Source organism: Musca autumnalis, unplaced genomic scaffold, assembly GCF_047663935.1.
Source record: "Musca autumnalis isolate F117 unplaced genomic scaffold, ASM4766393v1 scaffold_1, whole genome shotgun sequence".
NCBI lineage: Eukaryota > Metazoa > Arthropoda > Insecta > Diptera > Muscidae > Musca > Musca autumnalis.
The window spans coordinates 72,980,309-72,997,870 of NW_027411644.1; the positions used below are offsets into that span (position 1 = coordinate 72,980,309).

General features: G+C 33.3%; 1 protein-coding gene across 2 annotated transcripts in view; it reads left to right on the top strand.

Annotated features, from left to right (window-relative positions):
• The first annotated feature begins 224 nt into the window (after positions 1–224).
• The window catches only part of ort (glycine receptor ora transientless), a 71,874-nt gene continuing 54,536 nt past the window's right edge, over positions 225–17,562 (top strand). For both annotated transcript variants that reach the window (XR_012409421.1, XM_073963564.1), the window contains exon 1: positions 225–630. The gene's annotated coding sequence lies outside the window, so the exon portion shown is untranslated. The remainder of the gene's footprint in view (positions 631–17,562) is intronic.

Below are 17,562 nucleotides of genomic sequence, written 5' to 3' on the forward strand. Positions count from 1 at the left end.
ATGATTGTGTGTCCTATCACTTGGGAAAAGACAAAAATCCTTTTCTCTGACACACACACACATTGACGCCGAGTGCAATTCACAGAACTGCAGTAGTAGTTGCTGTTGCAGGCTCATGTTTTTTTTTGTGATTTTTCGTTTTTTATTTCCATCTGCCATTCGTTGTGATTTTCGCCTCATTTTCGTCAAAGGTTTCAAATTCAAAATATAGCTCAACAACTGCCAGTTTGTGGCGGAAATTCAACGTTGATAGTTGGTTAAATTTAAAAATAACGGAAACCTGATTTGATTGCCACTGAAATAAGCAAAATTTTTGGAAAAGAAATTTGTTACAAATTATTAAATAAATATTAAATGAAGCTGCTGTTTTAAAAAATTACAAATTTAAGAATTTAATAAAACATCATTAAATCAATAAGAAACGTTAATTAAAAAAAATAATAGAATAAAAAAATTAAAATAAAAAAGTTTCCAAATAATTACATAATAATGTGAAAGAAATAAGTGATTAAAACTGAAAGTGTTACAAATTAGCTGCCACATCACAAAACACAATTGGCCATCTTGAGAATCATTCCACGTTTAGTTGTTAATAATTTTATTAGCGGAGTAACAAAATAATTGAGAGAAGTAAGTTTAAGGAAAACTTATTCAAAAAAATGTATTTTGTATTTGGGGCTCATTACGGATTTAATGAAAATTATACACAATGGAGATTTTTTATACACAATTTTCCTCAGTAGCCTGAGGATGGATTTTTCTATAGAAAATTTTTCCTCAGTAGCCTGAGGATGGATTTTTCTATAGAAAAATTTTCCTCAGTAGCCTGAGGATGGATTTTTCTATAGAAAAATTTTCCTCAGTAGCCTGAGGATGGATTTTTCTATAGAAAAATTTTCCTCAGTAGCGTGAGGATGGATTTTTCTATAGAAAAATTTTCCTCAGTAGCCTGAGGATGGATTTTTCTATAGAAAAATTTTCCTCAGCAGCCTGAGGATGGATTTTTCTATAGAAAAATTTTCCTCAGTAGCCTGAGGATGGATTTTTCTATAGAAAAATTTTCCTCAGTAGCCTAAGGATGGATTTTTCTATAGAAAAATTTTCCTCAGTAGCCTGAGGATGGATTTTTCTATAGAAAAATTTTCCTCAGTAGCCTGAGGATGGATTTTTCTATAGAAAAATTTTCCTCAGTAGCCTGAGGATGGATTTTTCTATAGAAAAATTTTCCTCAGTAGCCTGAGGATGGATTTTTCTATAGAAAAATTTTCCTCAGTAGCCTGAGGATGGATTTTTCTATAGAAAAATTTTCCTCAGTAGCCTGAGGATGGATTTTTCTATAGAAAAATTTTCCTCAGTAGCCTGAGGATGGATTTTTCTATAGAAAAATTTTCCTCAGTAGCCTGAGGATGGATTTTTCTATAGAAAAATTTTCCTCAGTAGCCTGAGGATGGATTTTTCTATAGAAAAATTTTCCTCAGTAGCCTGAGGATGGATTTTTCTATAGAAAAATTTTCCTCAGTAGCCTGAGGATGGATTTTTCTATAGAAAAATTTTCCTCAGTAGCCTGAGGATGGATTTTTCTATAGAAAAATTTTCCTCAGTAGCCTGAGGATGGATTTTTCTATAGAAAATTTTTCCTCAGTAGCCTGAGGATGGATTTTTCTATAGAAAAATTTTCCTCAGTAGCCTGAGGATGGATTTTTCTATAGAAAAATTTTCCTCAGTAGCGTGAGGATGGATTTTTCTATAGAAAAATTTTCCTCAGTAGCCTGAGGATGGATTTTTCTATAGAAAAATTTTCCTCAGCAGCCTGAGGATGGATTTTTCTATAGAAAAATTTTCCTCAGTAGCCTGAGGATGGATTTTTCTATAGAAAAATTTTCCTCAGCAGCCTGAGGATGGATTTTTCTATAGAAAAAATTTCCTCAGTAGCCTGAGGATGGATTTTTCTATATGAGAATGGATTTTTCTACTTAAATGTGAAAAATATAGACTTAATATCAAGTTTAAACCAATATTAATGGTAAACCATTTCGTAGCTGGGCCTATCATTTTCTCAATGAAGAAAAATCGCGAATCGCAATTGCGATTATAAAATGGTGACACGCTTTCAAGCAAAAGTTGAATCAACACTCATCAACCGCTTATTTTGGATTATTGATTGTTGTCTAGTGTAAAAAATATCTGAAATCATGCTCCGTAGTTTTTATGCTGAATTAAATCAACACTTTAAGATTTTGCCTATAATACATTGATTTTCTGTCATTATACCGTTGAAGACTGCGTAGTTTTACATTTGTTTTATAAAGATGGGAAATCCACAGGTCCACGGAAACTTTCCGACTTCATTTTTGTTTATACGAAATCAATCGGACACATTTTTCTACAGAAAAAGCATCTCGCACTATAGGACTTTTACCACAAAAATAATGCTGGAATGTAATTAATTTATTGTTACTTAAATCGCGGAAATATTACTTTTAAGACTCTAAACCAGCTAAATTCAATCTTTTCTGCCCGTTAATGTTAAAATCTTTACATTTATTTATTCAATTCATATGAATTTTGATAACTCCATTCTTTTCAGCTTTTTTTTGGGACTTTATATAGTGGGTATTGTTATCCTTAAAACCCCAGCAACAGTTCATGTGATAACAAATAAACAACTAATTTATTAGTGGAGAAGGTTGGGCATTGTTCGCCAAGGGGTAAGGCAGGGAAGACTAGTTTCGATCCTCGCCACAGGATCTCATCAGTTTCCTTGTTTTTTGTTTGTGGATATTCTCCACGGAAGTTATTTTTCAATAACTTCTTCAACAAAAAACTTGTTATACCCAAACATCAATCGTCAGCTCGAAGTATAAGGGTGAATCAAAAAAAAAAAAATTAATGAGAAGTTTTTCTTTGGCAACCTCACACAACCCCGACGAAAGTGTTTGCAAAACAAAGCAAACCATTGTTATGTGTCGTTGATTTTCAACGAAGACAACACAACAAAATGTTGTTGGTAGCTTTTTCTAGCCATAACCAACCATACACAAACTGTGCCAGAATTTCGCCATATTCCTTAGTCGATGGTCAGACTAGCACGATTTCAACATGGCGACGTCAAGTTTATAGGCGAGGGGTATGAAGCAGTGAAACCCATGTACATGGTTTGCTGTGTTTGTTGTGTTGCGTCTTCTTGTTGTTCGTTGCAAGATTTTTTCTTCCATTTTCATTCATTGTGATTTTCTCAAGCCAACGTTAACAACGAAACAAGCATAAAAAGATTTAACAAAAACATTTTATTAATGAAATAGACAAGATTTAGCTATTAACTATTAATTTAATTATTAATGTTAATTATTTTGTGTTGTTGTTTAGTTTATTTATATATGTTTGCTTTGTTTTTTGGTATGAGAAACACAACAAATGCGAATAGTAAAATAAAGGGACACGAAAAAATCTTAAATTTCACGTTAACGTGTGTGGACACTAACGAAACTTGAAAAGAAACTTTAACGAAATTGGTTTCAAGAAACCTTGCTAGTCTGACCATCGACTTACGAAATTATCGTCCATAACTCATGATATGTTTTAAAACACCCTATATTTTCGCGGTCAGTTTAAAGTCCTGCTCTATATTGAAGTTAGATACTATGTGGCACTATTGTCGCTATTATAAGTTTGTTTTGTCCAATACACTATGCAACACTGAAAATGCAAACAACTTCTAATATGCAATTTTTGAAAGTACATATTTAGACTACAAAAACCCTAGTAGGTGGAAACGAATAGGAATTTGGCCTTGCTGTCTTTAGCAATATTGTAGCCCTAAACTAGTAGAATTTATCTTTTGAAAAAACCGCATAAGAAAAACTCCATCTAGGGAATAAAAATCTATAAAATATAGAAAATTTTACATAATTGCTGAAATTCTAGTCAGTACCGGCTAAACTATTGGGAGTTGAACCAAGTAACCTTTTGCAAAAATGTTCCAAATAAAGTTCTCAACAATTCTTTAGAACATTCTGAAACTCTAAAATGCTTATTTCATGTTGTTTCAGCGGTATTTTGCATCATATCTTTTACAACACGTATTTCAAACATAGTTGACACCAACAGTTTATTCTCGCATTTCGAATGTCACTACATTATTGACATTTTTATTAAATCGTCGTTGGAAAATGTACTGAAAACAACGGCAGAGAGGCATTTTACAACAAAAACATGTTCTGAAGTGTTGTGTATTACATTCCAGGGAATATTTTTCCAAAAGAAAATGTTCTGAAAAAATTAACGGTTTTGAAGATACGGTTCGAAATGTATACAAATTGTGAAATTTTTGCATATATTTTGAAATTTAAGGCAATAAATGTAGTTTTTCGAGTTCATTATTTCTCCAAATATTTTATTCTTGTCCTTATCTACAAATTTGCTTCAGAGATCAGAAGAAGATTCGCATTGGTTTTAGAGATATAGCCCCGAATTTCTTTAAAAACTCAATATTTACACATGTTTAGATGGGTCCATAAAATCCGAGCTGGATCTGACACAACAAAACCCAACTAGTGTTTCTTGTCGTTTGAGTCTGTACTTTGAAAAAAATCCTCAGTTCGAATTGTTTGCACAAGATCACCTTAAAAATGTTGCACAGTGATATTCATAAAAGTCTCGGTCCACACTAGCTTGATTTTCATTAAAAAATTTCATGAAATTATGCGTTTCTAGATCGAGTTCCATAGTAGAGTAAAATCATGAAATTGCTGTATTGGGGAATTCGACCTAAGAACACCTAGGTTGACTTCCGTCTCGTCAGTTGCTTGGCAAATGACTACAAATGTGTGAAGTATTATGTATCTTAACGCATTAACAACTGCGAAGCTACGTGTTTCAAAACGTCAAAAATACGCATTTTTATTTCTGATGCAGTTAGTTGTATTTTTGAGTGTGCAACTGAAATATTTTGACGAAGTTTAAACAACACAAAGCAACTGACGATACGGAAGTCAGTCCTAATTTTAATGAAATTCACTCTAGTGTAGAACAAGACTAAAGGCTATGTGCCACAACGCGGTCCGTTGTGTGGCGCGTTGCGCGTTGAAAACAACAACCATATGAAAAATGTGTAAGTGATACCAAGTTTGTTCTTGAAGTTTTCATGTGGTTGTTGTAACGCAACGCTCAACTCGCCGTATGTGCAGAGGCCTTAAAGCCATCGGCACATACGGTACGTTGTGCGACGCGCTGCGCGTTGAAAACAACAACCACATGAAAAATGTGTAAGTGATGCCAAGTTTGTTCTTAAAGTTTTCATGTGGTTGTTGTAACACAACGCTCAACGCGCCGTATGTGCCGAGGCCTTAACATCGCGACATATTCGTCGCAGATCCCCCTGCCATTTTTCATATCTCGACGAGATAAAGCGAACTAAAGCCCTCGGCACATACGGTCCGTTTAGTGACACGTTGGGACACGCGTTGTCCCAAAAAATTTAAATTATGTTTAACTTTAATGCGCCAGCCACATTGTTGTTTTTCAAAAAACTTGGCATCACTTACACTTTTTTCATGTGGTTGTTGTACCGCGACGCACAACGCGCCGTATGTGCCGAGCGCTTTATGTTTAACTTTAATGCGTCAGCCACATTGTTGTTTTTCAAAAAACTTGGCATCACTTACACTTTTTTCATGTGGTTGTTGTACCGCGAAGCTCAACGCATCGTATGTGCCGAGCGCTTAACTATGTATGTCCATCCGTCAATTAAAAATTGTAATAAAAACTATAGGCCTGACTATATCTTTATTTCTGGAAGACACGTTGGAAAAAATAGTAGCTCCTTGCAGGTGCTGGAACAGAGCAAAATATTGATTTTTGGTTGTTTTAAATTAAAATGTTAACGCTAGGTGATGTAATTGTAGCAAATATACTTATATTGGTATGTATTTGTGAATAACATTATTGCTCTGTTCCAGAACCTGCAAGAAGCTACTATTTTTACTACGATAGCATTTTTTTCCCTTTATGTTATCGGAAAAAATAGTAAAAATTAGTAGATTTTTGCAGTTCTGGAACAGACCATATATTTATCTTTGGATTCTGGGATTCTTTTTGAGTTCTTTTTTACTTCATCGAGGTTTTACTATTTAATACTAAAAAAAGATAACACCTCATTCTTTATTTTCCCCTCCTCGTACATCTAAAAAAGAAATAATTCCCTATCGTTTATGATTTTTGCTTGAGTTGGAGTCATGGGAGAACAAGAAAAGGTAGCAGCAATACCCAGCTGACTGAACTGGGTTGTAGTGTTAGTGTCAAATTCCATACGGCATTTTATGTATTTATTTATATGTTCGATGTATATTAGGGATATATATTTTTGAAGAAAAAGTTTATTCATCAGAAAAAAAAAACTATTTCCCATAAAGACGGCTTCATATCATTGACATGTAACCTCCTCCAGGTCCGTACGACATGCCGCACACTAAAACACCGCTTATAGAGGCGGTACAATATTTGTTAATATGTGTGGTATTTTGTTAAACTTGAAAAGAATAAAGCCCTAATAAACATGTGCTTTTTTGTTTTCAAAAGCAAACGATTGAAACAGCTTCTCTTTTTTCAATGAATTACCAGCGACCCGAAACATTTGTGCAAGTATTCTACTTTCTGCGAGAAATTATGCATTTAGTGGAATGATATGGAAACATTCAAATTGAAAATCTAACGAATTTTCATTCATGTTTCCCAAAATATTCAATCAAATGTGAAAAATATTAGTTTTATAAAATTCAATAATTTATAGACATTTCCTTGTTTTGTTTACATGTATCGGTGACAGTAACGTTACAAACGAAAACAAATTCCCAGATAGCATTTAGAAGACTGTTTTTTCAAAAATCACATTGAGGAGTCTTTTTAGAGTCCTTTTGGTGATCAAAAATTGATTAAGTCGCTTGTGTGATCAGAAAGGGACTCGAAAGTGACTCCCTGTAATGATTAAAAAGAGTTCAATTTAAAATACAACAACAAATGTGTAGCAATCACAAATAAATCATTGAGGTGTTTAAAATCTGACAATTTTTTGTTATTTATTGTCACATTTTGATCATCTGGAAGATTGAAAAATGCTTAATCAAAAAAGGGTCATACAGGTGTTTGAAAAGTGATTATAATTATGTATACTCTGATCATATTTTGAACAGTTAGGTGATTAAAAACTGATTGCTTTGTTTTATTTTTATTTGGTTGTAAATAAAAAAATAAAATTCTCATATACACTTTCTAAAAAATTTTGATATAAATGTAACGTATAATATTAAAGGTACAGACAAACACAACACAACAGGTTTTGCCAAGTGAAATGAAGAAGCAGTATACTAACCACCAAGCAACATAAAGGATAATTAAAAGACATAACAAAGCAGAAAAGACTATAAAACAAAGGAAAGAAACAAAGAAGAATAAAAAGAAAATTTTTTTAATTTATTTCGTCTAACAAAAAGACTCATAAATGACTCCCTAAAGACTCATAAATGATTATAAACATGACTCTAAAAATACTCGAAAAAGGGTCCGAAATTAATCAACAAAACACCAATAAATGATTGAAATACGACTCGAAAAAGACTCATTTGTGATTTGTTTAGAAGAGTCGCCTGAGGTTATGTTTTCCTACCGACAAAGGAGTCATTTATGTTCAGAAAATGAGCTCATATTCTAGCTTTTTAATCGTGCAGTCGGATCAAAAAAGACTCGAATTTGATTAAAATTTTCAAAAAATGCTGACTGGGTTCCTTTGAGGTTGTTGTTGAGTTGTATTAGTTTTAGTATTTACTTTACTAGGCGTTTACACAAGACAGTCTGTCTTCAAATACAACTCTGATTTACTAACACATACATACATTTGTCGGCTGTCTCTCAGCTGTCCATAATTTTTTCATAGAGAGTAGAGGTAACAAATTTTTGACGTTTTTGTAAAAATAAGTGAAATAATAATTGAAATGTCTTGAAAACAAAAGAAAATGAGCCATAACAAAACATGTGAACGGAAAACATAAAGAAATCGATGAATTGCATTCATAATTTTACAACTGTTTTTGCAGTTGTCGTTTTTGACAATCAATACATGAACTCAACTGTCCTGTCATGTGTAAACGCAGGGTTACCTTATATTTGTTCTACCATGGTCTGGTCTGTAGGGCTATTCTGTAACTTTTATCGATTGAAAAGTTGTTAAAATTTCTTTTGTTTTTGTAACAACTACAAAACAAACAAATGAAATTGCTGTAATATAAACAATGAGTAAAGTTGTAAAAAGTTACTGAATAGAGGAGCTGGCCTGGGAATCAAACCCGGAACATTAAGAGTACAAAGCGAACATGTATACCACTGCGCCACCGTGTCATATCATCGGGTAGACTAATGGCTTATATTAATTCAAGTTTGCACACTTCATAAATGAATGTAAACAATCAGTAGTGTCTGCATAGGCGATAGAAAGTGTCTGCATAATCAATAGAAAGAGTCTGCACACGCAATAGACGTACGCCGTAAGAATTGTTTGTGTAAACAATTAATAATCGCATTTACATATTTATCGCTGACACCAGCTTTGTTCATTTACTTTTTTTAATAGTAAAAGTAGAAAAGAGAGAAGTTCTCCCTTCTCTCAGAAAACTGTGAAAATTGGTCTCACGTAACAAGTTTTGCACAAAAGTAAAGAAACGGAAAAATAGTAGATCTGGCAGCAATGTCAAAAAACAAACATGGCTGCTTAAAAAAATAACAAACAAAATAAATTTCACTGTTTTTTATTTTTTTTTCACTGGTTTAAATTTTTATTATTTTATTTTATTTCTTTTTATTTTGCTTGACAATGCGCGTTATTTTCTTTTTTCCTTTTGCCCAAGATCTATTTAACAGGTCACGTAAGTAGCACAACAACAACTCTATTTTGACCGAAAATTCTTCAATACGTCAAAATGTTTGTTTACGTTTTCATACAATTTATTCACAATAACAAAATATTTGACAGATTGAAACCAATCAGCTGGCCGTTTTACGCCACCTTATAATTTCATCATGCTTTTGCCTTAATTGTCAAATAAATGTCAAATCAGCAGTTTGACAGATTTTCCCCTTTTTACACAACGAAATTTGTCGAGCAGAAATTAGTAAAAGAGAAAGCCATTTTGGCACTCTCTCCTCTCCCACTCTCTTAAAAATGGCTTCCAGTTTTACTACTTTTTTGGGTTAAGGAATGCTTTCCGAGTTAAAAATGGTAAACTTTAAAAAAAACTTTAACGTAAAGGAAAAAAGCTAATAGCAAAGATACAAACCATTTTCACTAATACAAACCATTTTCACCAATACAGTTAAACATTTCCCAATGCATATTAAAAATTGTTTAAATGTATTGGTGAAAAAAGGTTTGTATTTTTGCTATTGTTAAAAACTGTCAAACTTTCCAAACAAAATGTCAAATGACGCCTGGCGACACTGCGTGTTGCATAGGCCAGAAAGTTTTCTGGTTCCCCTCGTATACATGATGAAATTATAAGGTGGCGTAAAACGGCCAGCTGATTGGTTTCAATCTGTCAAATATTTTGTTATTGTGAATAAATTGTATGAAAACGTAAACAAACATTTTGACGTATTGAAGAATTTTCGGTCAAAATAGAGTTGTTGTTGTGCTACTTACGTGACCTGTTAAATAGATCTTGCCTCGTATATTTATGTGTATGTTATTGCCCAAGGCATATTTATATAAGGTAGAAGTGACAATCAGCAGTATTCTTACTTTTACCCCCTGTTTTTGTAACTATTTTTTGTTCGTTCGTCCATATTCGTAATAATTTGGGCATCCATAGCTCAGCCCTTAGATGACATACAGATCTAATTCTTCGTAGACACGTTCTATATATAGTTAAGAATTCCTCATTCAAAAATCAGCGTTCCACATTTACGCTAAGGCGAGTAAATCGATCTACAAAATTTGACAATTCGTGTGAGAACATAAAATTTCTTTACAAAAACAGGGGGTTAGTTTAGTTTTCAAAATGTAATAGGGTCTACTCATGAAATTTGAAACTTCGAAATTGGCTACCATAAAATACTGTTTTTCATTCTAAACGTGTAATAAAAATTACCTACGAGAGTTCTGAATGCGCTATATTTACATTTTGATTCAAATTTGTTCTATTTTAGAGGATTTTCAAAATGTATTTATGTTTTTCTGAAAAAATTTTCAAAACGACCCTATTATTCAATATTTTCTTTGACAATTAATTTTCAATAACAACGTTGTTTTTTATAAATTTTTTAGTTGTTGTAAATTTACCTTGTTATTGCAGTATTGGGCACATATTATAAAAAGGGAAAATGTGTTAGAATCACAGTGTTGTGATGTCCCTTTGTACTTTATAAAGTTTTGGCGTTTTTTACATATATAAAGATACGGTTGTCCACAAAATGATTACGTGTTCTTATGTTGCAGTACTATGACAATGAACCATAACACCGGTATTCTTAAGAGGGCTTTTTACAATGCTGAAGTGGTTTTAATTGTAAATTAAGCCGCTATTGTGTGGCAGGCAGTTGGTTACGACGACTAAGAGAACAAAAATCAAGGAAAAAATAAAAAACAACACACGAAAACAACCAAAAGAAATGACAGAAAAAAAGAGGTGCAAGTACGAGACTGAAAGTAGTGCCAATTGTCGTCTGTCGTAGCATCATCATTGTCATGATAATTATGATGGTCTGAATTTAATTCACAATGTCTGTATGGGGAAGGAAACATGTGTAACATTTTTTGTTTCTGGGTTACTATACTCTTGTTAAGATTTTTATTTTTCAAACGTGTAACGTATTGTTTTTTTGCATCTTTCAATTTCAATGTTCGTATTAACGAATGACGAGCCGTCAAGGTGATTACAATTGACAATGATTTTTCTATTTCTCTATCTCCCTAAGAGTAGTTCTAGTCGTCGCACATCCTTATGATTTTTGTGGCCAAAGATAAGTGTTTTCCTGTTTACGTTTGTATGTATGTATGTGGGCATGAGTGTGTAGAGTCCTTCTATATTTGATTTATTTAATATTAAATTCAATGTTAAAGACAAGGTGACAATAGATGTGTTTACATTTTGCTATTTATGAGGGAAGAAATCGTATAGAAGGTAAATATGAAGATGCTGAAAGATTGAATGACATTACATTTCGATGATATTGAAATATTGTTAAGGTCACCGTATATGGTTGCGTATGCGTGATATTTAATTCCATTCGCCTTGATGTGCATTCATTGTCTGGGAAACTGTACAATTTGGTGTGGTCCAAAAAACTACAATGATGGGACTCACTCCCACGTTGGTGGCATTTACGTAATTAACTATAGCAATTGACATAAATGAATATATTCTAACTGGGTTCGTTATGGTCATTCATGATATAGCTATTTACGTCAATTGCTATAGTTAATTACGTAAATGCCACCAAGGTAGGAGTGAGTCCCATCATTGTAGTTTTTTGGACAACACCAAATTGTACATGTGAGAGCCTATATGGCGCCTATATTTTCACTGGACCATAGCCGTAGACCTCTAATGTATTTTCACATACAATATAAGCAACCAATGGCTTATCCTAAATACGTAATTTAAGTTAAAAGTATTAAAAATACGCAATTTTGGCAGGTCCGATCTGGGTTTTCTGTATTTTTCAAATATATATTCACCACAAATGTTTTTAAAGCTATTTAAATTGAACGCACAACATCTTCTGTATGAATTTATAACGAAAAACCATCAATAAGATATTTATATTTTTCAATCACAACGACAATCTGTATGAAAATTGGAAAATATGGCCCTATAACCTATATATCAAAAACAAGTGCTGTTAAGAATGTTATATGTTATGGTTACAGATTTCTTTTATTCAGAGACTCGTAATGAAATTTCATTTGGAACATTTCTTTCTTTAACAATATTCCCAAAAAGTAAAGGATTTTGCTAGATTTTGATCCAGTATGGAATTACATATGTAAAATGAACAGTCCAAAATTAAAACATGTAATTTCATCCTAATATATATAAATTTGTAATCTGATTTTTTTAAGGAAATAGTGTACATAGATTTATGGTTTATTCTGAAACTCATAGTGAAATTTTGTGTAGAATTTTTCATCCTTTAACACTTTTCACCTATAACCAAGTTTTATATTACTTCCATGTATCAACTAGAAACAAGTAAAAAAGCATTAAGTTCGGCCGGGCCGAACTTTTCATACCCTCCACCATAAAATATTCTGAACTAAAATGGAATAATTACTTTTCATTCCTGTCCCCAACTTTTAGTGGGTACGTTAAAATGTCAGATAATGTTTATGTACATTTATGCTTCATTCGGGAGGCCCTTTTTTATGGTGCCTATATCTAACTATGTATGTTGACAATTTTTGGTGGGCTAGAAATTGGGAGGTACTGTTAAATAGGGGTTATAATAAAACATGGGCCTATGTTGACAGCTTTTGATGGGAGCCTTTAATGTCAAATAACTCCTAATTCGGTTAAAAAATTTAGCTAGAATCTTCAAAATATCGAAAATCGGTACATAACGTGGGAACTTCAAATGTCATTAATAGCTATTTCGGAGGTATCTGGGCTATACTAAAATATGAACTTAAATGAACCGTTATATGGGGGCTATACCAAAACGTGGACCTATGTCCACTAGGGCTATAACCAAAAAAATACCACCACATAGCCGTGTAGAGCATGAAAAACTATTATGAAATGTGGTGTCAATTTTTCTCTACCGCGAAAAAAGTTTCCGCACCAAATGCATTGAAGTTCTGTAATGCATTTTTCAATTTTATCAGTGATAACAACATATTTGCTTTTCATTAAAATTTTTATTTTTTTGTAATCTAATTTAAATCATTATCAAAGCGTTCTGGACCAATTTGTTCTAAAATCGCGCCATTTTGGACCATATTAAGATTTTTTGACACTATTGCAATTTTTGGTTTTTCTTTATAAACTCGTGAATTTTATGTTTCTATTTTTTTCACCTATCGGACCAGGGAATATGGGGTCATTTGCAACGAATTCGCGAAAGTTACAGGCTGTTTTTGTTGACTTTGCTTGTGAGGATCGTATTGGTTTTCTACAAAAATACAACACCACTACCATGTGGGGAATTTTGTCCTAATAATGAAAACGCGTTTCTAAGATCGATTCGGTGAAAAAAGTCTCCGCACCAACTTTGATTACTAAAACCCTTTTGATGCTTTTTGTACTTATAATTTTAAATTTGCTTTGTTTGAATAAATATTTATAGAAAAAAATACAATTCTCACAGGCAAAGTCAACAAAAACAGCCTGTAACTTTCGCGAATTAGTTGCAAATGACTCCATATTCTCTTGTCCGATAGGTTAAAAAAATATAAACATAAAATTCACGAGTTTATAAAGAAAAACCAAAAATTGCAATAGTGTCAAAAAATCGTAATATGGTCCGAAATGGCGCGATTTTAGAACAAATTGGTCCAGAACGCTTTGATAATGATTTTAAATTAGATTACAAAAAAATAAAAATTTTAATGAAAAGCAAATATGTTGTTATCACAGATAAAATTAAAAAATGCATTACAGAACTTCAATGCATTTGGTGCGGAAACTTTTTTCGCGGTAGAGAAAAATTGACACCACATTTCATAATAGTTTTTCATGCTCTACACGGCTATGTGGTGGTATTTTTGATATTTGCAAAAAAGTGCAAAAAGTTATATCCCTAATGTCCACAAGTTTTGTCATATAAGTTTATTGACTTTGAGAACTTTAAATGTCAAATTATAGCTACATCGGTCCGAAAATGTAGCTACAAACGTCAAAACACCGCAAATCGGGGGTACCGTTATATGGGGGCTATACCAAAACGGGGACCTATGTCCACAAATTTTGTTATATAAGTTTATTGACACTTAAGAACCCTAAATCTCAAATTATAGCTATATCGGTCTGAAAATGTAGCTAAAAACATCAAAACACATTAAATGGGGGGGGGGGGCACCGTTATATGGGGGCTATACCAAAACGGGGACCTATGTCCACAACTTTTGTTATATAAGTTTATTGACACTTAAGAACCCTAAATGTTAAAATATAGCTACATCGGTCTGAAAATGTAGCTAAAAACGTCAAAATACCGCAAATCGGAGGGTACCGTTATATGGGGGCTATACCAAAACGTGAACCTATGTCCACAACTTTTGTTATATAAGTTTATTGACACTTAAGAACCCTAAATGTCAAATTATAGCTATATCGGTCTGAAAATGTAGCTAAAAACATCAAAACACCGTAAATCGGGGGGCACCGTTATATGGGGGCTATACCAAAACGGGGACCTATGTCCACAACTTTTGTTATATAAGTTTATTGACACTTAAGAACCCTAAATGTTAAATTATAGCTACATCGGTCTGAAAATGTAGCTAAAAACGTCAAAATACCGTAAATTGGGGGGTACCGTTATATGGGGGCTATACCAAAACGTGGACCGATACATCCCATCTTCGAACTTCCGATGGCTAAAAAAATGGTATTCCCCAATTTTCAGCGAAATCGGTCAACAAACGCGACCTGTATATTGCGAACGGACGGACGGACGGACATGCATAAATCGACTCAGAAAGTGATTCTATGTATATCCCTAGAAGGAACTATGGGTCTATCTCGCTTCCTTTTGTATGTTACATACAAATGCACTAACACATAATACCCCTTACCACATAGTGGCGTAGGGTATAAAAAGAAGGAACAAATTTTCATCAAAAAAATTGGGAAATATTTTCATGTTTTTTCAGCAAAATTGATACTGATATTTTCATGCTATAAAATTTAAATAGACATTTCATTTCTTTGGTGACCTATAGTGAAATTTGATGAAGAATACCAAGGCGAATTTAACAAGGTGATCCAATAGTTGACGTTAGGTTGTAGTCTTCATTTGCTGTCAATTTTTTTTTGCGCGAAATATCCACAAAAGTTAGAGGAAAACGTTAAAATATTATTCGCGAAGCTTAAACAAAGATGTTGTACACAGATATTTTTTATAGAAGCGAAATATTTGTTATTTATTTTTGATTAAAAATATGATTTGACAGCAAATGAAGACATAGGTTGCTATTATTGTATCACCTTCTTTCTTACACCATGAAGAATACTTTTGTCTCTGACATAATCTCTCTGAAATTATGTTTCGTGGGACAATTTTGAATAAACTCAGATGAAGTGCGACTTTAACCCTAAAACGTGTTTTTCATTTTTAGAGATTCCTGGCGATTAGACAAGAGTTGCAGATTTGGTGTATTCTGGGACCTATAGTAAAATTGTATGGCGAACAATTTTGTGGAATATTTGGATTTGATACGATCACATTTTTAAGGAGTTTTTGAAAGATTTTCAAAAAAGGACAAAAAAGACCCCTTTGATGAACCGCATAAGGGTTAAAATTGTTATCAAAAATATTCCCCACACCCTCCTGAGTAAAGTTGCCAAAGACACTATATACCTGAAATGCAAGGATTCCAAGATATCTTAATTCGAATATTTCGAAGAAATTAAAAATGGGCGGAACTTGCCCCGCCTATTTTGGTTACTTTCCGACGTAAACTTTAAAAACGCCGATACACGTGTCTCATATTTTTAGCTCTACTTTCATAATGTACTCGGGTTTTCCCATCATTTTGAAAAAAATTGAATTTTGTTGCACAGTGTAATTGAAAAAAGCCAAGTGTTGTTTACTGATTTCTTTAGTTTTAAGGCTGAACCACGTAAAAGAATTAAAGGGTGTCAGACCTGATATAACCGGATTTAATACTTCCACTGGGTTTCAATTGTCAATTCCATTGCGTATATGTCAAATATATCCTCATGAAGAAGGTTCTTCGTCCAAATGTAATTAAAATAATTTAGAAAAATCAGTCGGCTTTGCCGACAGCTATTCTCAACAGGTGACTGTCCAAAAAACGACAACAGCAGTGGTGTACCTAAATGCCCTGTTAACAGATCGCTAATTTTAAAAATTAGTAGCATTTTAGTAGGTGACAAAAATATGTTTTAGAAGCTTTTAGCGTAAATTGTTAAACCTCTGTTATGTGCATGTTATTTGCACCGGAAGTATGGAAACGAAAATTGTATTGTTGCAATCAGAATCACAATTCACCTTCGATGAAAAATTCAAAACAGTCATCGAATGACCCTTAATTGCACTTAAGCGAATATTTTAAATTTTTGCAATCCCCCGTTTACACATGCAAGTGACAGTTTGAAAAATACCAATATACTCACAAATTCACTGCCACACCAACTATCAACCTCACTGCCGACAAAATTTCCTTGTCAGTAATCAATGTAAAGGGCTGCGTACAAAAGCCGTGCCTGCTTACCTCGCTTACTTCTGATAAAAGAATAAAAAAGAAAAGGGCAACCCAGTTCGAAATTTGCTCGGCCTTCTTTATTCTTTTATTTTTATTATGTCAGAAATGAAGCAGGAAAGCAAGGCAACCAGGCGAAGCAGCTTATGTAGCCAGACCTTAAAGGCCTGCGTACATATGCTGCCTTGCCTGCTTACCTTGCTTACTTCTGATAAAAGAATAAAAAAGAAAAGGGCAACCCAGTTCGAAATTTCCTCGGCCTTCTTTATTCTTTTATTTTTATTATGTCAAAAATGAAGCAGGAAAGCAAGGCAACCAGGCGAAGCAGCTTATGTTGCCAGACCTTAAGTGCTTTAAAAGTAACTTCAATTTTTTCCGAACGTTTACATACATATGCAAGTGTCAGTTCGAAACAAATCAAGTTTCGACTATAATATGTATACACAACTGTCTGCAAGTTACTTGCATGCGTAATCACCGGGTTAAAGAAGTACTGGAACAGATGTCCAATATACAGGCTTGGTATATGGGGAATAACATGCCGTGTGGCGGATGGGGGCAGCTGCCATTTTTTCATCATAAACTAGAGACTTTCCCCTGTATTTCAAAAAAATGCATCGAAACTAGGGATAGGTAATGGAAAGCAATAATCGATTTTTCGACTTTTCGATTTTGGTCGAAAACTAAAAATGCGATTTTTTATGTCTGGTGATTATTTTGCTTGTCCTAAAACTCGACTTTCGACTTTTTCATAACCGCAGCCAATTGGTTATAACCGATTATTCGTCGATTTTCAAGTGTTCTTTTGAAACTGTAAAACCGCAAACTTGGCAAACTCGAGAATTGATCAGAAGATAATACGAGGGCAGTTCGGAAACTTCTTAGCCTAGCACAAAAAGTGCGGTATAAACAGAAAAAAAGTTAAGTGTTTTGCAAACTTCCATCTCAGTTATGAACACATGTTAAATTTTGTTTCGATCTGGCAACTCCTTCATATAGAAACAGGTGTTCAAAAAAGACGCATCCGCAATTTTTTTACAATGGAAAAATTAGAAATGCGTGCTGTCATTAAATATTTACATAAAAAGGGTTTATCGGGACAAGAAATTCATAATGATATGGCGAATGTGTTA